This window comes from Schistocerca serialis, chromosome 5 (genome assembly GCF_023864345.2).
Source record: "Schistocerca serialis cubense isolate TAMUIC-IGC-003099 chromosome 5, iqSchSeri2.2, whole genome shotgun sequence".
NCBI classification, from domain to species: domain Eukaryota; kingdom Metazoa; phylum Arthropoda; class Insecta; order Orthoptera; family Acrididae; genus Schistocerca; species Schistocerca serialis.
The window spans coordinates 342,589,086-342,614,816 of NC_064642.1; the positions used below are offsets into that span (position 1 = coordinate 342,589,086).

At 39.2% G+C, this 25,731-nt stretch overlaps 1 non-coding gene across 1 annotated transcript; it reads left to right on the forward strand.

Annotated features, from left to right (window-relative positions):
* Nucleotides 1-835: 835 nt before the first annotated feature.
* On the forward strand, nt 836-910 carry Trnat-ugu (transfer RNA threonine (anticodon UGU)). Its single transcript has one exon. It is a non-coding gene; the product is annotated as a tRNA-Thr (tRNA).
* The last annotated feature ends 24,821 nt before the right edge of the window (nt 911-25,731 follow it).

The following is a 25,731-nucleotide window of genomic DNA, read 5'->3' on the forward strand; positions in this document are numbered from 1 at the left end:
ATGATACTATTTTTACATATCCTGATAAAAAGGGGTAAGGGGTTGAAATAAAAAAGCTTTAGCAAACGAAACTAGAACCACAATACAAAATATGAAACTTCGAGTACAAATTGCTAAATGTGAATCAAATTATGAGTGTGGACAGTAAGAAAATACGCTGAAAAAACCTAAATCTCCATTATATTTTTGTGCATTACTAACTATAGAGATATTCAGAGTAAGTAATCAAGGAAAATTTGAGATTTTATTGTGCCATATTATGTATTTCTTATTTTTCAAAGTCATCATAAAAGTAATCAAGTGATTGCTTCATCACTAATTTGATCATGTTAAACATTAAAAAGCTTTATTTTAAAAGTGGAGGAAAAGTTGTTCTTCTGAAGAAATGTGGAATTTAAACACACCAAATTTACAGGTTTATGATATATTTTGTAAATTTAAGTACATTTCACAGTTAAAAGGTGATTTTGGTGCTAATTCATAAAACTTCATAACAAACTGTCCTTTTTATATGATTAAGATTACACAGAAAAAATATCATGTCAATTCTAGCAAAGCTGCATGGTCATCCACGGTAACTGTTCTTTCGGGAACAGATGCTACCGACATATATAGTTAAAATATGGCTTCCCCTGCCATTGACCTTCTTGTGCGAATGCACACACTGTGCCCGAACTCGTACAGGACTTGGTAGATTAATCTGCCACGAGTAATGAGTATGATGGGCAAACATCTATTAGGCGCACTACAAATGCAGTGGTGTGGAAATGTTGGGAATGTGGATCTCACGGGGAGCGGGCAAGGGATAAATCCCTGCAGACGCACTATCCTCTGTGCCCACGATGGCTCAGGTGGATAGAACATCTGCCATGTAAGCAGGAGATCCCGGGTTCGAGTCCCGGTCGGGGCACACATTTTCAACATGTCCCCAATGAAGTACATCAACGCCTGTTTGCAGCTAGGGTGTCCATTTAATTATCATTTCATTTCTAGCAAAGCTGCATGGTCATCCATGGTAACTGTTCTTTCGGGAACAGATACTACCATCATATATAATGTGGCCTGAAATTGTAGATACACTTATTTTAACTATTAGGGTGAATTTTATTTGTTGTGTGTGACACTACAGCATAAAATGAAATTTACAATGATACTAGAAAACAACAAAGCAATAAACTTTCTAGACCTTAACAGAAAAAATGATGAGAATACACACAAATGCCGGCCAGAGTGGCCAAGCGGTTCTAGGCGCTACAGTCTGGAACCGCGCGACCGCTACGGTCGCAGGCTCGAATCTTGTCTCGGGCATGGATGTGTGTGATGTCCTTAGGTTAGTTAGGTTTAAGTAGTTCTAAGTTCTAGGGGACTGATGACCTCAGAAGTTAAGTCCCATAGTGCTCAGAGCCATACACACAAATTCGATGTATACCAAAAACCTACCACAACAGATAACAATATACATGCTACTTCGAGCCACCCAAAAGCACATAATACAATTACTTTCATACCATGAACAACAGGATAATAAACCACCCATTAGAACAAGAAGCAATACATAATGAAATAAAAATTTTAAAATATTTGGCACTACAGAATAGTTAAAGCCCAAAATTGGTTCAACAGATATATGACAAAAATACCACACCATTAAAAAAAATTTAATGAAACAACACTTCAGCAAGAATCGCAAACCAAACAAAAAGTCACATTTATACCAACCACATATATAAGTAACTTTTCAAACACACTAAACACAACGTTAATGAAAACAAATGTACACCTCATATACCACACTACAGAAAAATTAAAAATTAGAATGGGATAAAGTTAAATTACCAATGTACTCATATATGGGTATATGCAAAATTCATTGTAGAGTGTGATAACTCCTATATAGGTCAGACAGGCTGGAACTTTAGTATCAGATACAGAGGAGACACTAGAAACACTGAACAAAACCTATCAACCTTCTTTCAACACCTATAGATAGAACAACATACTGCAGGCAATTGTAGAAAAAGCAATCCAAATTTTTCATATAACACCTAAACGTCGCTTACTCAATATTCTGTAAGAGGTCAAAATCTACACACATGCAAGCAAATATCCACAATAAATACTCAACGAGCAATTAGATGTAAAACATAAACACTATATAGAAAACTTTATTCAAATCATCGAAAATGGATAAACAACCAAAGACATAAGCCAAGCCAAACCATTAACACATACACAGATAAAAATAAACAACAAGGCAACTAAGGGAAATCGATGAGTAACTGCTCTGATGTAAACCTATAACATCGTTGGTTAAATATCAGACATAAAATTTGTCTCACACAACAAATAAAATTCAGGTTATAACTGCTGACAAATGTAGCCTATGAAAGCTATGTCATTAAATAACTTTAAAAGACGTAAGAAAAACACTTGGATGACTAACCAGTGATGTTATGGGTAAGTTAAGAATTTCATAAATGTATGGTTGTCGATCTCATACATAACAAGTAGGCTACCATCTGCCCAAGAAAATAAAATATACTAAAACCGTTACTTTCAGATCGTCTGATGATGGCAGCAGTGCTGAAAAAGGCCTGTTGTGATTAAGTAAACATCTGAAAGTAGAAACAGCTTTTTGGACAATTCATAATATCTTTACACGACTTATATCGAGCTGCAGGCCTATTGGGAAGAAAGAAGTTGTATGTCTTCAAACATTCCAGTTATCCATACAATCATAATTTAAATTAATAAATGCATTAGAGTTTTTGGTAATGACTTTCTGATGTTCTAGTTATATCAGTTTTCAAATTAGATGAAAGTTTGTCAGCACTTGAAGAAATTTTAATGTATCAATTAGTCTCATTTTCAACTTTTCTGTTTTTTGAGAAAATTGACATATATTTCTTTATTGTTGGGTATTAAATACATTTTTTTCATCATAACCAAGTTCTTTTACAAACAAAAGTTAATCTTACCCTCATAACAGGCACAATACCTAGAATTATTTAGCTTTAAATTACAATAATTAAGTACTGTGTTTATATATTTTCCAATTAAATGATAATCTTGAAGAATTACTTGGTTTTTTTGGTGAATAGTAACATCAACATAACGAACATGTTTTTGATTTAGTGTGTGTTGATTTATCTTCTTGTGTTAATACGAGGGCTATCCACAAAGTACATTACGTTTTGGAATTAAAAATAAATAAAGTATTGGAAATTTTTTTAATTGTATACAGATGAAAGCCACACTTAAATACTACTTTTCTTCATAGTTGCCATTTAAATTAAGGCACTTACCATAGCGATGGACGAGCTTGGAAATTCCTTCATCGTAAAATTCGGCCTCCTGCGCCTTCAACCACGTGGTTACCTCTTCTTGAACCTGTGCATCGTCATCAAAATGCTGCATACCCAACCACTTCTTCATTGCTGGGAATAAGTGGAAGTCGCTCGGTGCCAGGTTGGGACTGTACGGCGAATGAGGAAACAACTCCCACTTAAAAGATTCGAGTGGCATTTGCTGTGTGGGCCCAGGCATTGTCGTGAATCAGCACGATCTTTGAGCCCAACTTTCCCCTGCGCTTGTTTTGTATTGCTCTTCTGAGGTTGTGCAGAGTTTGGCAAAACCTTTGAGAGTTTATTGTAGTGCCTCTTTCCAGGAAATCCACGAAAATCACACTTTTTCTGTCCCAAAAGAGGTAACCACGTGGTTGAAGGCGCAGGCGGCCGAATTTTACGACGAAGGAATTTCCAAGCCCGTCCATCGCTACGATAAGTGCCTTAATTTAAATGGCAACTATGTAGAAAAGTAGTATTTAAGTATGGCTTTCATCTGCATACAATAATAAAAATTTCCAATACTTTATTTATTTTTAATTCCAAAACCCAATGTACTTTATTCACAGCCCTTGTAGTTTTATTGCTTCAGTTTCAGAGTAGATTCTTCAGTTTACTCAACCTTTTTCATACAGTCTATCGATTGTTTATCACAGTTTGGTGCCCTATATATAAATGGGTTGTTAATGTCCTTTTATATACTTACTATGAGAACATAACCACTTGGTTCCTATCCTTGATATATCATGTATAAGATTTTTCTGGATTTGCTTGAAATTATGTGTTTTGAAGAGTAAACATTCAGAATCAGTGGAAATAAGAAATGGAATTTTTATTTATGTTGGTAATTTTTAAAACTTATATGATTATTTTTCTCATACTTGAAGTTTAATATCTTATTTGCTAAAACTCCTGGTATTTTACTATTTAAATTCTGCTTAAAGTTAAAATGTCGAAAACACTTACCACAAATATATTTTGCTTGTGTTTCTTTCGTAATTTGCTTCAAATATATCAAGATAAAGCTTTTATTGAAAATTTGGTGGTTTTTGATTATTTTTAAAACACTATAAGTATACATGTTTATGTTCCTTAGATTTTAGTGTTTAGTATCAGACACACTTGATATTTTTCATGACCTGAATAGTAATTAAAAGATACATTGTTTGTCATATTTTAAGAGAAGTCTTCAAGTGTAACAGAGACATCAAAATGGAGAAAGTTTTCATCTATAACAAGTAGAATGTTTTCATATTTTCTAACCGCATCTATATTTTAAATTATAGTATACATTATTACTTATAGAACACGTTTATCATCATCATCTTTGACATCAACACAATCTACATTATACTTTATTTTGTTAGATAGTTTCATATAAGGGGAACCTCTTAGTTGCAAATATATAATAATAGCTAATTGTAAGACAATAATTGTATTTAATGTGCTGTCTGAACCTTAAGCTTAAAGTTAACATATTTGAGATATAGCCTTTTTCATTATTATTAGATTTTTTGGTAACATTATTATTTGTGACTATGTAGTCCTCTGTAGGACATTTACATTCCTTAATTGTTTCAGAATCTAATTTAATTACAAATTTGCTCTTACTATTTTCACAATTTTAATTATTGGTGCAGCGAAAAAAATTTTGAATCAATGAAATTAAGATATTGTTCTAAATTTATTGTTTGAAATCTGCTTATAAATGTATTTTAAGTTGTATAATGATCAACTGTTTCTCTATATTTTGCTGCAAAAGAAATTAGCAGAAACTAGAAATATTTATTTCAGTTGATTAGTTTTATAATTTCTTAAAAATATCATAAACATTTTCAATTTTGGAATTCGGTTATTGCTTTGAATTGTATCTACTAGTATTATCGTGAATATTTTGCCTATTATTAGAAAAATAAGTTATAAGTTGAATTAATTCAACATTTCTCAATGTAGCTCTTCTAGGTAATGTATTTAGTTCACAAAAATTATGAAATTGATCAACTGTGTATTTGAATAAAGTGGCATCCATTTATTAACAAAACGTTTATTGTAAACATTAAATTTTATGATGACGAAAAATTTACAGCAAGAAATTTAAGAATTTCCATATAAATGAATTTAGATATATGTATAAAATCATAATTTCTGTTATTGAAAGGAAATCCTGATTTTGAAAAGTCAATGGTATTATAAATACTGAATTGTTAAAAAAATTATGAGTTAGATGTAAATATTTTTGTAGCATTACTCGATTTGAATAAAAAACTACAAAATATGGATAAAAATTTATGTGGAGCTTAATAATGAGTTTAAAATTATTTCCCAAGCAGTTATTTGAACTTGAATGCATATGATTTATGATTTTTTTAAAAAGAAGCTGTGAGATGGAATGAATATGAAGATAGTAAATTTTATCATATTGAATTAATTGTATGAATTCGAGGAGTGTTTCAAATTGAGCTTTTAGCATTGAATGTTTTACATTTTTATAATTTTAATTTTTCTTCAAATTTAGTAATTTATCTCTTTATTGATATACAGGAATTTCTGTAGAAATATTAAGATTTTCTGAGTAAAATTATAGTTTTTGTCTAACTTTTTTCATTACCCTCTTATTTCACCTTTTTGTTATTAAAATCTTACTTTAGGGAAAATTTGTGTTTTTTGAGGAATCTAGTTGATTTTAACTGTTTTAATGATATTCTGATGAAATATTAATAGATGTATTATTAATGTTTTAGTAGACTACAACATACAAACTGCATCTACTAACATCAGGAATCAACCAATGTGAATGATCACTGTAGTGTGAAGTGTTTGAAATGGAATGTTATTCTTGGGTACTAGAGCACTGGTTGCACATAGTGAAACAGGCCGAATAGCACCACTGGTGTCACTAATTTTGCACACAGATGCAGGTGCCCAATAATTTCCTCACTCAGCGTCACACTGTGCTTACTCACTGAGTGTGGGCTCAAGTGGTTCAAATGGCTCTGAGCACTATGGGACTTAACTTCTGACGCCATCAGTCCCCTAGAACTTAGAACCACTTAAACCTAACTAACCTAAGGACATCATAAACATCCATGCCCGAGGCAGGATTCATGCAGTTCCAGACTGTAGTGCCTAGAATCGCTCAGCCAATCCGGCCGGTGGGAGTGTGGGGCAACGGGTATGTGACTCTGCGAAGTAATGGGGAAATATCATATCTATGCAGATCCTTCACACTACACTGTCACTAAAGGGGCTTTGGTAAGTACTGTAATATTTAGAGTTAGGATTTCTTTTTAAATAACTATCTTCTATGTTTCTGTGGAGATAGTGAATACTGTGTACCTAAGATTCACACATTATTACCACAGCAGTTGAATATGACTAAGTATGTGTAATGAAATGTGAAGTGATAATCGAATATTGAATGTTACTGTACACACTGCTGATTTAGCTGTGGGGCTCTAAATTTTCGTGAATGAAAGCTGATGAAGTAATGCATGCATTCAATCTCCAGCTAAAACAGCACTGATATTGGGACATAGTTTGGATAGAATGAGTGAAAGAGATTTATGTTAATGAGCATGAAAACTCATTATAATGAACAAAAAGGCTTTGGTCTTTCTACATTGTCGGTGTAAATTGAGCAGTATCACTGATTACAATTTATAATATTACCTACAATGACCAGAAGAAGGAGGTATGTGCAGGATGTAATGACAAGCAGAGATGGGCGTTATTCAAATAAATTTCTATTTGTATGGTTTTGCGAAGAAATAGATAATTCAAACAAAATAATGGACGATTCATTTATTTGCTACACAAATAACGAATAACGTAGAGCACCAATGTGTTTTATTTGTTTACTTCTTGTACCAAATTCTGCAGCTAGTGTTTCTTCCCTTGGCTTAATACAGTATCTGTTTGAGAAATAACTTATCAATGGTTTTCACAGAAATGCATGTCAGTGGTTCAGTGGGCAACGTTTCATACTGCAAAAACAGAGTCTTGGGGTTAATTCCCCCATGGGCTCTACGATCTTCTCTGTCACCTGTTACAATGACAAAAATGCCAAGTCAAGATGCACTGTGCAGTAGAGTAAGTGTTGAAGTGTAGGTTTCCCTCCAACTGGCTGTATAAGTTATTTCAAGTGAGGGAGCTGTAAAGGACACACCAACATGCCTAATAAAGTACTACAGAGTTAAAAATCAACTTTTGCAACGTGTATGGCTTTATTTGCTTTTCAGTGTAATAAATGAAACATAAAAATACCTTTAGGTTGATATGTTAGCATTGACACTATGGACATGTGCCTATTGGAATGTCTGTGCCCTGCCGGTACTTCTTCCCGTACCCCTGCTAACATGTATGAGTATCCTACATTAGTAGCAAAATGTGCAGCCAACAAAAACTACTAATCTTCAGAACCTTCCTTAGACTGCTAACACACAGATAGGGATGTCTCCTTGATATAATTATGCAATTCGTTCATGTTTGTGATGTTTCAAAGTGTGAACCAAGCAAGAACTGCATGGTTTCCAAAACCTAACATGAAAACACTTTAAATCAAAAGTCTGCTAAAACATTTATGGAATGCTACTGAACATCGAAACCCGTTCGAGACAGTTTTAGTAATAACTATGAGTAAGTTTTCCGTTAGAAGATGGAATTTTTTTCAATGTGACATGCATGTATGTAGTTATATAGTACTTTGAAAATGAAAAATTCCAGAACAGACACTGGATTTGGGTGCACAAAATAGTTCATAATGTTGCAACGTAATGGCAGCTTTTCTACTGAGAAAGTGTCAAGAGCCTACTAGAAGCCTTTTTCCACCTTTCTACACAAACTGCAGTTATTGCATCAATGTCTTCCCCATGACAGAAAGACAAATAGTTCTCCCGCATCGGTGTCCATGACCAAGGGAGGCTTACAGCGGACCACAAACATCACTGTTGCAGAATGGTGTGCCAAGTTCCGTGCTGGTTGCGATTCGACACGAGACGCAACACCTTCCTTGAGCGCATTACTGCATCTGATGAAAGCTGGTGGAAGACACTTGAACACCGACCCTATAGTCCTGATCTCCCTCCACGCGATTATCACGCCTTCGGTCCCTTACAAAAGGCCCTTGAAGTATCGACGATCCCTGTCGGACGACGATGTGCAGCAGCCAGTTACAGACTCCTTCAGGCAACACAACACATTGTTTTACCAAACCGCTTTTTTCAACCGGGTGCGTCATTGAGATGATTGTCTCAATGTTCATAGCGATTTTGCCTGACTGGCACACCGATTCGGGACTATACAGCCTCTGAATGGAAACTTTATACTCGCTCCTTATAGATAACGTGAAATGGAGCAATAACTTTCTTTGTATTTCAAATTTACGTGTTATTAGTAAAGTTTTGTGTTCACAAATGAATGAATAAATGCTTTTATTCGTATAAATCCATAATATTGAGAATAAATATTTGTAATTGTTATTCACGAATAACAATTTTTAATCTGTATTCGTAATTCCTCATCTGAATATATATTGCCCAACACTGGAGGGAAGCAAAGTGCATCATGTATATGCACACTACAAATTCGCAGCCAATGTACAAGTGAGTGCAGGAGTCTGATATTCAGTGATAGTGCACAAGTGCGTGAAATATGTGTGGCCACAGCCAAACTTAAGTGTGTGAAATATGCGTGGCCATAGCCAAACTTTCTGTAGGTATCGTTATTAGGCGAGGAAGCAAGGCCATCTTTGACAAATTTCCCCAATGTTCGTGATGTGTATTCGTGTTCTCTCACACACCACAGGTCGGTGCAGACCATGCTGCAGACCACGTGCTGGAGACCAAGTGCTGGCCTTTCTTCCATGTCTTGATGATAAAAATGCCATGGGAACTCACAGCTTCCAAGATGATAAAAACTATATTTACAGGGTTTGACATAGACTCAATCACCCCGCAGCACCCTCTCTGCCCGGTAAATTACTAATCACATAGGAAAAAAAAATTAAAATGCAGTGAGGCTAGGGCCTCCCGTCGGGTAGACCGTTTGCCTGGTGCAAGTCTTTCGAGTTCACGCCACTTCGGCGACTTCCGTGTCGATGGGGATGAAATGACGATGATAAGGACACCTAGTCCGTGAGCGGAGAAAATCTCCGACCCAGCCTGGAATCGAATCTGGGCCGTTAGGTATAATATTCCATCTCGCTGGCCACGCAGCTACGAGGGGCGAACACACAGTAAATAGTTTGGACTATTTGGTACAGCAGGTGAAGTATAGCAGTTTACATCTACACCAACATCTACATCTATACTTTGCAAGCAACCTTAAGGTGTGTGGCGGACAGTGCTTTATGTATCATTGTCAGTTCAGCTTTTTCTGTCCCAGTCGCTTGTGGTTCGCGGGAAGAACGATGGGCTCTAATGTCTTTGGTTTTGTCTTCGTGGTCTTTAAGTGGTTCACCTCCGCAGCTGAGTGGTCAGTGCAGTTGGGTGACATGTGGAGGATCTGCATTTGATTCCCCATATTGCCAAGGATTTTTCTTTGGTAGCAGGAGAGAAACAGGGAGCATTCACCCTCAACATGCCAACTGAGGAGCTGCCTAATTGGGAGGTAGCGGCTCCCAGGTATAAACCTGATGGCTGGGAGAGTAGTGTACTGACCGCTTGTCCTCCAGTCTGCATCTATGTGACGCATAAGCAAAGGATGAGATGGTGGCCGGTCAAAATTGTGTGATATTCAGGGCCTGAACAAAGTGTTTCCTTGTTCTGTCTTTTTGCAAGATCTGTGTAGCAGGAAGCAATATATTGTCTGAATCTTCTAGGAACATATGCTCTCAGACTGTCTAACAGTAGACCATATTGTGATGCAGAACCCCACTTTATCATTAGCTGTTACTGCAGTTGGCTGAGCATCTCTGTGATGCTATCACGCTTACTAAATGAGCCTATAAGGAAATACACTGCTCTTCTTTGGATCTTCTCTAATTACTCTATCAGTCTTGCCTAGTATGGATCGCAGACTGCCGAACAGTATTCAAGTACTGGTATAACAAGTGTTTTGTAAGCTATCTCCTTTGTCGACGGACATCAATTCCTGAAGACTCTTCCAAAGTAACTCAATCTGTCATCTACATTACCCATAATTGATTTCACATGGTTGTTCCACTTCAAAGCGATCTGTGGACATTCTCTTAGATATTTGATAGAAGTAACTGATTGCAGTGATTGTCCTGCAACCGTGTAATCGTACAAGAAAGATTTTTTCTGTCAACGTGTTCGCAGTACGTCACACATCCCTGCATTGCGGTATCTCTATAGGTTTTAATCGTCAATAAGAGGCTTCAGCTGGATGCGACCTACCTGAAAAAGCTTGTAGACTGTTTTTCTCGCCGAATTTACACCTTAATCAAGGCCAAAGGCGGTTTTATATGGCATTAAGGCGATGTCTCCTCAGGGTGACTAATTTTATTTCGATATGGTTGTATTTTATTTATTTTGATATACAGGGTGTCAGCTGCCCATATCTATGGGTTTTATGCAAGCCACAATGCCTACAAAAACCACGGGCAAGTTTTTCATATCCTCTCGCTTGCTATGGGCAAATTACTAGTCCTACAGAAAAAATGAAAAGGACCTTTTTGTAGGAAATGTGATGCAATTAAATTTGCTCTGTGGTAAGTTTTCTCTGTATTTATTAAAGAAAAAAGCGTTTGATGGTCACTTTTGTACGTTTCTCTCGAATAAACTACGACATCTAGCTAAAACATAACCTTTCCTACAAAAAGGTCGTCCTCATTTTTTTAGGACTGATAGTTTGCACCTATAATATAAAATCTCGAAAGTGGGTTTTAAAGGTTACATAAAATGCATCGGTAGAGGCAGTTGAATCACCTTTACAGGTTCAAGAAAGGTTTAGCTTATTTTACACTGTGTTTGAAATATACTGAGCGTTGTAATTCGAGTCACTCAAACGCATCTGACGGAAGAGATCAATACTGTATTTTCGGCGCATTTACATGAACACCAACACGGTTGCATCCCGTTCATCAGTGCGCCAGCAGCTGCGTCCGTACATTTCACTCTCCTACAGCCTTATGCAGCATCCGATGTCAAGCTGCAATTCCCGTTAATCACTTTAACGCGGATGAGGGAGTGCCGTGTCGCTCGATGGGAATGCGAATTCCTCGCGTGAACGGGTGCTGACATGAGAATGTTTCTCATGAGAAATATAGCTGTAGCGTCCAGCAGTGTCATGTATCAAACAAATGTCCTTCCAGATTTCGTTCATGCTATCGCTCGATTTCTGCTGTTTCGGTATTTATGAGCAGGATATTCTACAGGACTTATCACAGGTACTTACTAGATAACTGTAATCACCTGACCAAAAGTCTTGTTCCTCCTGCCACCGAACTTCACTAATTCCCACTATATCTAACTTTAACCTATCCATTTCCCTTTTTAAATTTTCTAACCTACCTGCCCGATTAAGGGATCTGACATTCCACGCTCCGATCCGTAGAACGCCAGTTTTCTTTCTCCTGATAACGACGTCCTCTTGAGTAGTCCCCGCCCGGAGATCCGAATAGGGGACTATTTTACCTCCGGAATATTTTACCCAAGAGGATGCCCTCATCATTTAATCATACAGTAAAGCTGCATGTCCTCGGGAAAAAATACGGCTGTAGTTTCCCCTTGCTTTCAGCCGTTTGCAGTACCAGCACAGCAAGGCCGTTTTGGTTAATGTTACAAGGCCAGATCAGTCAATCATGCAGACTGTTGCCCCTGCAACTACTGAAAAGGCTGCTGCCCCTCTTCAGGAACCACATGTTTGTCTGACCTCTCAACAGATACCCCTCCGTTGTGGTTGCACCTACGGTACAGCCATCTGTATCGCTGAGGCACGCAAGCCTCCCCACCAACGGCAAGGTCCATGGTTCATGGGGGGGAGGAGTCCTTCAATAAGATTAATAATTCCTAATAATTTTCTTCAGCAAAAACATTCTCCAGTATGCACTATGTTAAAAGTTCTGCCAGCTTACTCCGCGTCCAACACCCGACTACTCTCCGCTCTACAACGCGGCGAAAGATACATAAGTTCAGAGAAAACTACTGTCACTGCCATAAGTCGACTATTCCACAGATGCCACACGCGACTGCTTCGCTCTCGTAACATGAAATTTCCACTAATTCTGAACCCATCCGGAAATAAATGGCCGGTCCACCCATTTATGTCTACCTTTCAGTTGCGATGTGAAACGTTATCTAGTAAGTACCTGTGATAAGTCCTGTAGAATATCCTGCTCATAAATACCGAAACAGCAGAAATCGAGCGATAGCATGAACGAAATCTGGAAGGACATTTGTTTGATACATGACACTGCTGGACGCTACAGCTATATTTCTCATGAGAAACATTCTCATGTCAGCACCCGTTCACGCGAGGAATTCGCATTCCCATCGAGCGACACGGCACTCCCTCATCCGCGTTAAAGTGATTAACGGGAATTGCAGCTTGACATCGGATGCTGCATAAGGCTGTAGGAGAGTGAAATGTACGGACGCAGCTGCTGGCGCACTGATGAACGGGATGCAACCGTGTTGGTGTTCATGTAAATGCGCCGAAAATACAGTATTGATCTCTTCCGTCAGATGCGTTTGAGTGACTCGAATTACAACGCTCAGTATATTTCAAACACAGTGTAAAATAAGCTAAACCTTTCTTGAACCTGTAAAGGTGATTCAACTGCCTCTACCGATGCATTTTATGTAACCTTTAAAACCCACTTTCGAGATTTTATATTATAGGTGCAAACTATCAGTCCTAAAAAAATGAGGACGACCTTTTTGTAGGAAAGGTTATGTTTTAGCTAGATGTCGTAGTTTATTCGAGAGAAACGTACAAAAGTGACCATCAAACGCTTTTTTCTTTAATAAATACAGAGAAAACTTACCACAGAGCAAATTTAATTGCATCACATTTCCTACAAAAAGGTCCTTTTCATTTTTTCTGTAGGACTAGTAATTTGCCCATAGCAAGCGAGAGGATATGAAAAACTTGCCCGTGGTTTTTGTAGGCATTGTGGCTTGCATAAAACCCATAGATATGGGCAGCTGACACCCTGTATATCAAAATAAATAAAATACAACCATATCGAAATAAAATTAGTCACCCTGAGGAGACATCGCCTTAATGCCATATAAAACCGCCTTTGGCCTTGATTAAGGTGTAAATTCGGCGAGAAAAACAGTCTACAAGCTTTTTCAGGTAGGTCGCATCCAGCTGAAGCCTCTTATTGACGATTAAAACCTATAGAGATACCGCAATGCAGGGATGTGTGACGTACTGCGAACACGTTGACAGAAAAAATCTTTCTTGTACGATTACACGGTTGCAGGACAATCACTGCAATCAGTTACTTCTATCAAATATCTAAGAGAATGTCCACAGATCGCTTTGAAGTGGAACAACCATGTGAAATCAATTATGGGTAATGTAGATGACAGATTGAGTTACTTTGGAAGAGTCTTCAGGAATTGATGTCCGTCGACAAAGGAGATAGCTTACAAAACACTTGTTATACCAGTACTTGAATACTGTTCGGCAGTCTGCGATCCATACTAGGCAAGACTGATAGAGTAATTAGAGAAGATCCAAAGAAGAGCAGTGTATTTCCTTATAGGCTCATTTAGTAAGCGTGATAGCATCACAGAGATGCTCAGCCAACTGCAGTAACAGCTAATGATAAAGTGGGGTTCTGCATCACAATATGGTCTACTGTTAGACAGTCTGAGAGCATATGTTCCTAGAAGATTCAGACAATATATTGCTTCCTGCTACACAGATCTTGCAAAAAGACAGAACAAGGAAACACTTTGTTCAGGCCCTGAATATCACACAATTTTGACCGGCCACCATCTCATCCTTTGCTTATGCGTCACATAGATGCAGACTGGAGGACAAGCGGTCAGTACACTACTCTCCCAGCCATCAGGTTTATACCTGGGAGCCGCTACCTCCCAATTAGGCAGCTCCTCAGTTGGCATGTTGAGGGTGAATGCTCCCTGTTTCTCTCCTGCTACCAAAGAAAAATCCTTGGCAATATGGGGAATCAAATGCAGATCCTCCACATGTCACCCAACTGCACTGACCACTCAGCTGCGAGAAATATAGCTGTAGCGTCCAGCAGTGTCATGTATCAAACAAATGTCCTTCCAGATTTCGTTCATGCTATCGCTCGATTTCTGCTGTTTCGGTATTTATGAGCAGGATATTCTACAGGACTTATCACAGGTACTTACTAGATAACGTTTCACATCGCAACTGAAAGGTAGACATAAATGGGTGGACCGGCCATTTATTTCCGGATGGGTTCAGAATTAGTGGAAATTTCATGTTACGAGAGCGAAGCAGTCGCGTGTGGCATCTGTGGAATAGTCGACTTATGGCAGTGACAGTAGTTTTCTCTGAACTTATGTATCTTTCGCCGCGTTGTAGAGCGGAGAGTAGTCGGGTGTTGGACGCGGAGTAAGCTGGCAGAACTTTTAACATAGTGCATACTGGAGAATGTTTTTGCTGAAGAAAATTATTAGGAATTATTAATCTTATTGAAGGACTCCTCCCCCCCATGAACCATGGACCTTGCCGTTGGTGGGGAGGCTTGCGTGCCTCAGCGATACAGATGGCTGTACCGTAGGTGCAACCACAACGGAGGGGTATCTGTTGAGAGGTCAGACAAACATGTGGTTCCTGAAGAGGGGCAGCAGCCTTTTCAGTAGTTGCAGGGGCAACAGTCTGCATGATTGACTGATCTGGCCTTGTAACATTAACCAAAACGGCCTTGCTGTGCTGGTACTGCAAACGGCTGAAAGCAAGGGGAAACTACAGCCGTATTTTTTCCCGAGGACATGCAGCTTTACTGTATGATTAAATGATGAGGGCATCCTCTTGGGTAAAATATTCCGGAGGTAAAATAGTCCCCTATTCGGATCTCCGGGCGGGGACTACTCAAGAGGACGTCGTTATCAGGAGAAAGAAAACTGGCGTTCTACGGATCGGAGCGTGGAATGTCAGATCCCTTAATCGGGCAGGTAGGTTAGAAAATTTAAAAAGGGAAATGGATAGGTTAAAGTTAGATATAGTGGGAATTAGTGAAGTTCGGTGGCAGGAGGAACAAGACTTTTGGTCAGGTGATTACAGGGTTATAAATACAAAATCAAATAGGGGTCATGCAGGAGTAGGTTTAATCATGAATAAAAAAATAGGAGTGCGGGTTAGCTACTACAAACAGCATAGTGAACGCATTATTGCGGCCAAGATAGACACAAAGCCCATGCCTACTACAGTAGTACAAGTTTATATGCCAACTAGCTCCGCAGATGATGAAGAAATAGATGAAATGTATGACGAGATAAAAGAAATTATTCAGGTAGTGAAGGGAGACGAAAATTTAATAGCCATGGGTGACTGGAATTCGAGAGTAGGAAAAGGAAGAGAAGGAAACATAGTAGGTGAATATGGATTGGGGGGAAGAAATGAAAGAGGAAGCCACCTTGTAGAATTTTGCACAGAGCATAACTTAATCATAGCTACCACTTGGTTCAAGAATCATAAAAGAAGGTTGTATACCTGGAAGAATCCTAAAAGGTATCAGATAGATTATATCATGGTAAGACAGAGATTTAGGAACCAGGTTTTAAATTGTAAGACATTTCCAGGGGCAGATGTGGATTCTGACCACAATCTGTTGTTGTTGTGGTCTTCAGTCCTGAGACTGGTTTGATGCAGCTCTCCATGCTACTCTATCCTGTGCAAGCTTCTTCATCTCCCAGTACTTACTGCAACCTACATCCTTCTGAATCTGCTTAGTGTATTCATCTCTTGGTCTCCCTCTACGATTTTTACCCTCCACGCTGCCCCCCAATGCTAAATTTGTGATTACTTGATGCCTCAAAACATGTCCTACCAACCGATCCCTTCTTCTAGTCAAGTTGTGCCACAAACTTCTCTTCTCCCCAATCCTATTCAATACCTCCTCATTAGTTGCGTGATCTACCCACCTTATCTTCAGCATTCTTCTGTAGCACCACATTTCGAAAGCTTCTATTCTCTTCTTGTCCAAACTAGTTATCGTCCATGTTTCACTTCCATACATGGCTACACTCCATATAAATACTTTCAGAAACGACTTCCTGACACTTAAATCTATACTCGATGTTAACAAATTACTCTTCTTCAGAAACGATTTCCTTGCCATTGCCAGTCTACATTTTATATCCTCTCTACTTCGACCATCATCAGTTATTTTACTCCCTAAATAGCAAAACTCCTTTACTACTTTAAGTGTCTCATTTCCTAATCTAATTCCCTCAGCATCACCCGATTTAATTTGACTACATTCCATTATCCTCGTTTTGCTTTTGTTGATGTTCATCTTATACCCTCCTTTCAAGACACTGTCCATTCCGTTCAACTGCTCTTCCAAGTCCTTTGCTGTCTCTGACAGAATTACAATGTCATCGGCGAACCTCAAAGTTTTTACTTCTTCTCCATGAATTTTAATACCGACTCCGAATTTTTCTTTTGTTTCCTTTACTGCTTGCTCAATATACAGATTGAATAACATCGGGGAGAGGCTACAACCCTGTCTCATTCCTTTCCCAACCACTGCTTCCCTTTCATGCCCCTCGACTCTTATAACTGCCATCTGGTTTCTGTACAAATTGTAAATAGCCTTTCGCTCCCTGTATATTACCCCTGCCACCTTCAGAATTTGAGAGAGAGTATTCCAGTTAACATTGTAAAAAGCTTTCTCTAAGTCTACAAATGTTAGAAACGTAGGTTTGCCTTTTCTTAATCTTTCTTCTAAGATAAGTCGTAAGGTTAGTATTGCCTCACGTGTTCCAACATTTCTACGGAATCCAAACTGATCTTCCCCGAGGTCCGCTTCTACCAGTTTTTCCATTCGTCTGTAAAGAATTCGCGTTAGTATTTTGCAGCTGTGACTTATTAAACTGATAGTTCGGTAATGTTCACATCTGTCAACAGCTGCTTTCTTTGGGATTGGAATTACTATATTCTTCTTGAAGTCTAAGGGTATTTCGCCTGTCTCATACATCTTGCTCACCAGATGGTAGAGTTTTGTCATGACTGGCTCTCCCAAGGCCATCAGTAGTTCTAATGGAATTTTGTCTACTCCTGGGGCCTTGTTTCGACTCAGGTCTTTCAGTGCTCTGTCAAACTCTTCACGCAGTATCATATCTCCCATTTCGTCTTCATCTACATCCTCTTCCATTTCCGTAATGTTGTCCTCAAGTACATCGCCCTTGTATAAACCCTCTATATACTCCTTCCACCTTTCTGCCTTCCCTTCTTTGCTTAGAACTGGGTTGCCATCTGAGCTCTTGATATTCATACAAGTGGTTCTCTTTTCTCCAAAGGTCTCTTTAATTTTCCTGTAGGCAGTATCTATCTTACCCCTAGCGAGACAAGCCTCTCCATCCTTACATTTGTCCTCTAGCCATCCCTGCTTAACCATTTTGCACTTCCTGTCGATCTCATTTTTGAGACGTTTGTATTCCTTTTTGCCTGCTTCATTTACTGCATTTTTATATTTTCTCCTTTCATCAATTGAATTCAATATTTCTTCTGTTACCCAAGGATTTCTATTAGCCCTCGTCTTTTTACCTACTTGATCGTCTGCTGCCTTCACTACTTCATCCCTCAGAGCTACCCATTCTTCTTCTACTGTATTTCTTTCCCCCATTCCTGTCAATTGTTCCCTTATGCTCTCCCTGAAACTCTCTACAACCTCTGGTTCTTTCAGTTTATCCAGGTCCTATCTCCTTAAATTCCCACCTTTTTGCAGTTTCTTCAGTTTCAATCTGCAGTTCAAAACCAATAGATTGTGCTGTGCTGGTTCAGAGTGTATCTGATGTGATTTCAGTGATTACAAAATCGAGTCATATGATCATAGAACTTGTCAGCATAGTCTCACTCATCACTACCATGTTGCAACGTCCTTCACATGGATGCAAGCACTAATTTGGATGGGAAGGCTATTATAAAGACATTGTATCCGTTGAGGCAAACTGGCCCACAACTGTTGTAATTGGTCCTTGATATCCTGTATAATAACATGGATACTGGCACTGGGACGGAGCTGACATGTGACATGCAACATGGGGCCACAATAGTTCCTCAGCATCACGCAGAGAGTTCATAGTGACTTGTGTTATGAGTGGACGTGCATTATTCTGTTGAAAAATGACACCACGATAATGTTCCATAAGAGGCAACATATGAGGATACAGGACGTCCGTGACGCGCCGTTCTGCCGTAGAGTTCCCTAAATCAGTGCCAGTAAGTGTCTTTGACTCAACGGTGAGTTTACCAGCGCCCTTACGCGCATTAAAAGGAACGACAAATCACTACTAGTCGTGACCTGAAGTCATACCCGACGGCTCCCCACACCATGATGCCAGCTATAACACCGCTGTGCCTCTCCAGGACATTGGAAGAATTGTACCTCTCCACAGATCCCTGCCATATTCGCCGACAATGGTCATCCGGGGCAGTGCATAACTGCCGTTAATCGCTGAATGCAACGCACCGTCTTTCATCACCAATCCATGCTTCCTCATTGCGCAACCAAACACAGCCGTTTGTGCGATGATGTTAACGGAAGCCTACTTATGGGATGGTAATTCTCTAGGTCGCTGCTAGTCTGCAATTAATAGTGTGGGATGACACAGAATGTTGAGGGAGTCCATTACGTATTATAGGATGGCAGGTGCAGATGTCAAAGCGTTACTATGTGCTTGATGACACTTCAACGATCATCATTGTGGTGCTCGTATGTGGACGACCGGAACCTATATGACATTCCTCTCATGTTTCCATACAGTCGAACATAAGGCTACTGTCACATCTGAATGCCCCACAAATTTGGATACTGCAATATTCGATCAGCTGGCCAAATGATGACCTACAATCAGGCCCCTTTAAAACTGTCTCAGGTGCTGATAATGCTATTTAACACGAGTCCATGGCATCTCTGTGTCCATCACAGTGATTATTCAGTATTTGACGCTGTTCACATCCATTGTATACTATCAGGCCTGATAACACCACTATACATGAATAACTCAAAAACACTGCTGCAGTGTGGTGGCCGTTTCCGGGTCACAGAGAGAGGCAACTCTAAACACTTACATACCCTCAGATGTCGTGTACATGTACAAAGTTACTATGACATCCGACCTTGTCTTCTGGGTGCTTCACTTTTTGTCAAACAGCGCATTTCACTGTTACATTGATAGTAAGTGTGATCCGTCACTATGATGTATAACGTATCAAATACGAAACTATCTGATAGGTAAAATCCGAGTGCTGGACTAGTATTCAAATATGGAATCATGTCTTCTGTGGGAAATGCTCGTCCCATCTGCGTTATCCAGTCACAGCTCACAACCCGCTCCACAGATCCATTTCTATTAATATCACTTTCTCCAGTATTGAAAACTTCATAGAGATTCTCCAGCATATATTACAAGCATAGCAATCCTGAAACAAATGACACTGCAGATTAAAGCTTAGCCACAGCCGATGGGATTATTTCGAGAACGAATCATTCACTCTGCAGTGGAGTGAGTGCTGTTTTCGAACATCCTGACTGACTGAATCTGTGTGCCAGAGCGTGGCTTGTACCTGTAACCTATCTTCTGGGTTCACACAGTTTTGGTCCGTGAGCAAGTTTCAGTACGGTATACAAAGTGCTGCTAAGCTAAAAATTCTCCACATACTAATCGAGTGTTGTTTTATAGTTATGCAACGCTTTCTCAGAGAAATGTATGACAGATTTTTTCGGAGTTTGTTTTTTATATTCTCTCCTCTCTGCGATCTGCATTGATCAGTCCAGACATGATGGCCACCTGCTTAATAGGACATTGGTTCAACTTCGGCTGCTCTATATCAGCGATTCTGGATGACAAACGCTCAAGTTATTGAACGGTTCTAGGAGGTACGCCCAAACAAATATTGCATGTCATATCTTTCGTTCAATGCCCAGTATCAATGGAAAGCCTTAATTTGTTTCACATTACAAACAAAACTATTTTAAGACGCAATTTTATGCACTCTTTCAATTGATTTAGCCCAATTTAGGCTACTGTAGTATTACTATAAAAAGGGACAGTAAAATACGAAGAAAGACCTGTACTCCAGTTGCAACTGAACAGTACTGCTGCATGATAGTAGCAGTCAGATCAGGCCAGTGTGGCACACGAGTCACTGCTTGTATATGGATATTTTTGTGTCATGGACATAATGCCAGTGGATCCAACAGCCTTAGGTCCAAGGTGGAATGTGGAGATGGACCTACCACAATTAGGTCCATGGCTGCGTCCAAAGGCGGACCCACCACCAGCGTTAAGGTTATGGTAGTGGTAGAGGGTGGATCCAATAGATTTAGGCTTGGGGCAGCATCTGAAGGTGGATCCAGCCCACATTAAGTCAATTGTGGGACCTATGGATACTCAAAGCATACGAACACACACACACACACACACACACACACACACACACACAATAGCGCAAATCGGCTAGGAGTTTCCGTGAATGTTGTTTCCATCCGTTACATACATCTTGGATCTTTAAAGTATACATGAACCTTTAGCAGCTAGAGTTGGCCAGTATTCTCTGCTACAGAACATACGAGAAACAAAAATGTATATCACGTTTCATAGATGGTCATGCAACGAGATTTTGTAACAATCAGGAGAGATGAAACTAAATTTATGATTGCTAAAGTTAACACATCTGCCTATGATGCGCTAACATAGTAACACACTTCATCTCCACTAAAATGCAAGTGTTTTAATGTATATGACACCTGCAAACACTTTGTAAATAGTCTCGCTGGGTGGGGAATCTATGTCATGGTTGGATTCTAAAAGAATCGATCCATAGCTGTCGCGGTAGCCAACAAGATTACCGATATTCTTGTGCAATATATTTATCAGTTTTGTCATACATTTCCGTACAGAATTTGGAAAAATCTGGATACGAAAAAGGAATACAAGATATGTGCGTTTAATATAAATACTAATGGAAAGTGGTCACATGTTGGCATACCTGAAGAAAAATGATGGATTGTAGGATTTTTATTATTTTAAGGGATATACGAAAAATTTGTTTATAAGCCCCCAGTCACATTCGAATCTACTTAAAAACGGGGTGGTTACGTTGTATCAACTTGTGGTGGACTGGACATTGTGCATCTTGTCTTCTGCAGATCTTAAGAAAACAGTTCCATAAACTGCCACTGTTCCCACAGATGATGCTTTTCAACACCTCTATAGATAAATATGGAACGTATCGAAGAGGCTATAGCCAATCCATATTAAAGAAATTACTCCTTTAAGTGCAGTTATTGTGGAAAATTTTTCCATTAATGAAAACTATAAACTGTTACTTGAACAAGAATATACCATTTTTGATTTGTAAGTTAGGCGTAAAAACTACGTTATACACATGATATGAAAAAAATTCCGACCACATATTGGGAATACAGAATATTTGCGTTTACCATAAATAGTAATGGAGATCGATCACCGGTTGGTGTAACGTCGAAGATAATAGGTTTCAGGGTGTTTATTACATTAAAAGATATGTGAAACAATCTGATTATAAGCCTCTATTCCCATTTGGATCTACTAAAAGAAAGCAGGAAATAAAAAGCCAAATTAAAAACTCTCTGAATACATTTGCTTAGTGGCTCTTTAGTGGATTTGTTAAATTTTCTCGATGTTCCGATAATGAAACATGGTGTTTCTGTGACATTCAGCAATATACACATTAGCTCATATGATATTTCACTCACGAGAGATATGGAAGTTAAGTGAATGTTTTACATATACTGCATACATTAGACATACACTGTTATGTATCATACGGTGGAGTTAGCTAAATATGCTGCATAATACTTTCCTGAAAGTGGTTTCCTATGTACAATGTTATTCCACATTACACCACAAGGTTCAAGAAAACGAAGAAATTGTCAGGTTGTCTTAAAACGGTTGCTATTAAATAAATCATTCCATGAAGTTCAGATATTGAAGAAAATTGTTAGTCATGCCAGCACGTTTCTAACAATCAATGTCAGAGGTTCACCACTAGTATGCTGTTGCATTGCTAATCTGTGGCCGAGGTGGAAGACGAGTAGCATCGGCTGGTGTGTGACCTAAGTCACGGTTATTCCTACAAACAAAGAAGGAAACACATGGCCAGCTGCAGTGCCGTAGGTGGCGGGCACCTTGTGAATATAAATTCTGCCCATGACCACTGTGGACAGAGGGCAGTCTTGAGCGGGGCGTGCTGTGTGCAGGCTATCTATATGTATGCTGCTTCACGGTGTCATGTATAGAGGACCGCGGCCTCATGCGTATTGTGGAGTAACAGTCATCGGAAACAGGAGGTATATCTGTCGTTGTCTCGATGTCGTTTATTGAATACTGCGTCCAGATGGATACTGTTGTAAGCGGTCGGCTTGTTATTATTCCGCTGCTGTTTATGTCTCGACTACAGCACTCAGGAGACATTAGCATTGTGCTCAGGTGAGGTTGCTATTTGTGGATCATGTGTGTGAGCAATGTTGCTCTGTCGTCCATTTTGCTTCGTATGGTGTTATGTTTTTTTGGAGGGGGATTTAGCTGTATTCTGTGTTATTTTAGTGTTGCTCATAGAGTTATTTGCGTTGGTATTGCCTACCACATGTGAATTAATATCTTGTTAAGTTGTCTGTATCATTATGTTGGTCTCTCGTATATGATAAGTTTAGTATTCGTTTGTTCATGTTCGCTGAAATTAGTGTTAAGTGTTGGTTGTCGTGTATTCATGCCTGTAATATGTGTTTACAGGCTGCAAAGAACAGTAGGAGTCGCCCACTGATGTACTGGAAACCCCTCTCTGTTTAGTCAGGATGCAGACTGAGGACCTGTGTGCCATCGTTAGATGCAATAAAACGGGATTCAAGATTATACATCGTATTACTCAGAATAGAAGTCGTTACTGCTCTTGTTGTACCCTCAGATGGACTGCCATGTCAGATGCCGTGATGACGTGCTGAATTCTGAACCCGACCCGCCAGTATGGCAGGTCGTCAGACTAATGGGAAACTAGAGTTTTAGGGCAGCTTCTGCCCTGGACGAGGCCTTGTTGGTAGATCCCTAGACCCATCAGTGCTGGTTCCTGTTCTGGTTCGTGTCCGGACTTCAGTAATAGAGGTTGGACTTTATTATCCGCGGCAACGGATCGCTATTCTTCTCTTGGGGTAGCATGTGTTACCATAGCATAACCAGAGAATCGAGTGCTAACGACATGAACGTCATCGATGCTAAGTGGTCTAAACTAGGGGTGTGTGTGTGTGGGGGGGGGGGGAGTATTTATGTCGTTGAGGAGAAGCTCCTTCCTATGATGTCATTCGAGTTACAGGGTCTGCACTGCTTACTCAGACGGCTGCTACAGCTGCCGTCACGATAATAGACACCACAATGTCGTCTCACCATCCTACGGCATTGTCACTTAGTGACAATTTCAAATGGCAGTCAACATTCAGAAAAAATAAATAAGTCATATCTATTGTTAGCCTGCAATATGGGACGGTTGCTTTCCAAACCAAATTCTTATCAGCTGCTACGAAAGAGAATAAAAACTGTTACAAGTAATTTTGAAGAAAAATATGTGAAAGATAACAGAAGCACTGACGTATTTTGATGGAAAATAACATATGAAGATTCTTAAAGTCTATAGATGTGGGTGAAAAACATTTTATCGCGAAGACATAAAAGAATTCCAAGATAAAATATAAAATAAGGTAAGGGGTAGTAAAATCTTCCACCTGTGTAACAAAAAATATCGTAGCTGATGAAGTTGCCTTGTTCAACCTTGTCGAAACTTCCAGCAAAAAATGTGCTAAGAAAAGTATGAAATTAGTTTTGGTAACATCGGAGGTATCATTATTTCTTCATGTCACATACGAATGAATTTTGTTTACGAGAGATTCAATGCGCGGCTCTCCTCAACACGACCAAGAATATTTCTCCCGTAAACTTTTTATTTGTAGCTCTCAATGATCCTTTGTTACTGCACCCATATCTCAAATCGTCGATATATGCTACAAAAAAATAAGTGGAGGTGCTTTCAGGCCTATATTTCCGCTGACGTCCAGCAAAATATACTTTTGTGTATGGTTTTGCGAAATCCAAGTTTCATCGAAGTATACTACAAGACTGTTATCCTCAGCATGCAGTAAGTGCATTTTACACTAAGCTTCATTCTTTGTGCTGCGATGTCTTTGTATTTCATCATAAATGTTTCAACATCATTGCACTTTCGGAATCAAAAAGAAAGTGGGCAGAGAAGACAAGAAACGAAGGTCTCTTAGCCAGAATAGCTAATTTTTTCATGGTAATTACCCTGTATTTTTCTAGCAATAGGATACTCTTCTCTGACGTTCTATGCACTAACCTTTTGTCAAAATCATCAAATTCCATAGTTTTTTGTTTTCCTTTACATCCCTTCTATAGATAATCAAAATACATGCTCACATGTGCAGATGTTACTGCACTTTTAACACGGAAATACGGTCGTTTCGGAAACACCGCAAGGTTTTGCTGACATGAACTTGCGCAAAATTTGTATTATTATTGGCTTTTTCACCGTTGGCCAAATCAATAAAAATCTTCGGAACATTCGTTACGATTTTAGATTGTTCCGAACGTATTTTCTTCCTCAAGGCACACGGACCAGAGTAATACTATATCAGCTTAATTTTTCAAGGAAAAATTGCAATGTTGAATGCCTTTACTTAAACTTATGGCTTAACTTTTTTCGGGTTCATAAACATTTTATTTTTATCAGTTACTACTCTTAAGTTGTAATTTCATGTACTGACGCTTTCCATGACCTTGGAGATTTGCTCCTCAATTTGGTCCTACGCAACTTGATGTGTAAATAAATAAATAAAGTAGGTCCTTGCTCCTGCATTTCGTCCACTATTAAACACATGTCAATGCACCGGTCCGCAGAAGACTAAAACCACGCGTGAACACATGATATTGCACGGAAACACTGAACCTTCAGCTGGTGCCGGCCAGCTGTACTGTCAACAGTGTATATGTGGGAACAAAGCTGTGAGGTGGGCGAATCACAGAGCTTGGCACCCGCGGACTGCAGGGAGCGGTTGTGAGCTTGAGCTGTGTAACGTCGTGAAGGCCACTTTAGACGATGTTGCGTCCTACCTATGGTCTCTTAGTTCATGTTGCGAGAGTCACAAAGGCAGCTCAGCGTGTGCTCTTTTAACGATTGTCTGACGACCTCGCTCACAGTCGCATGC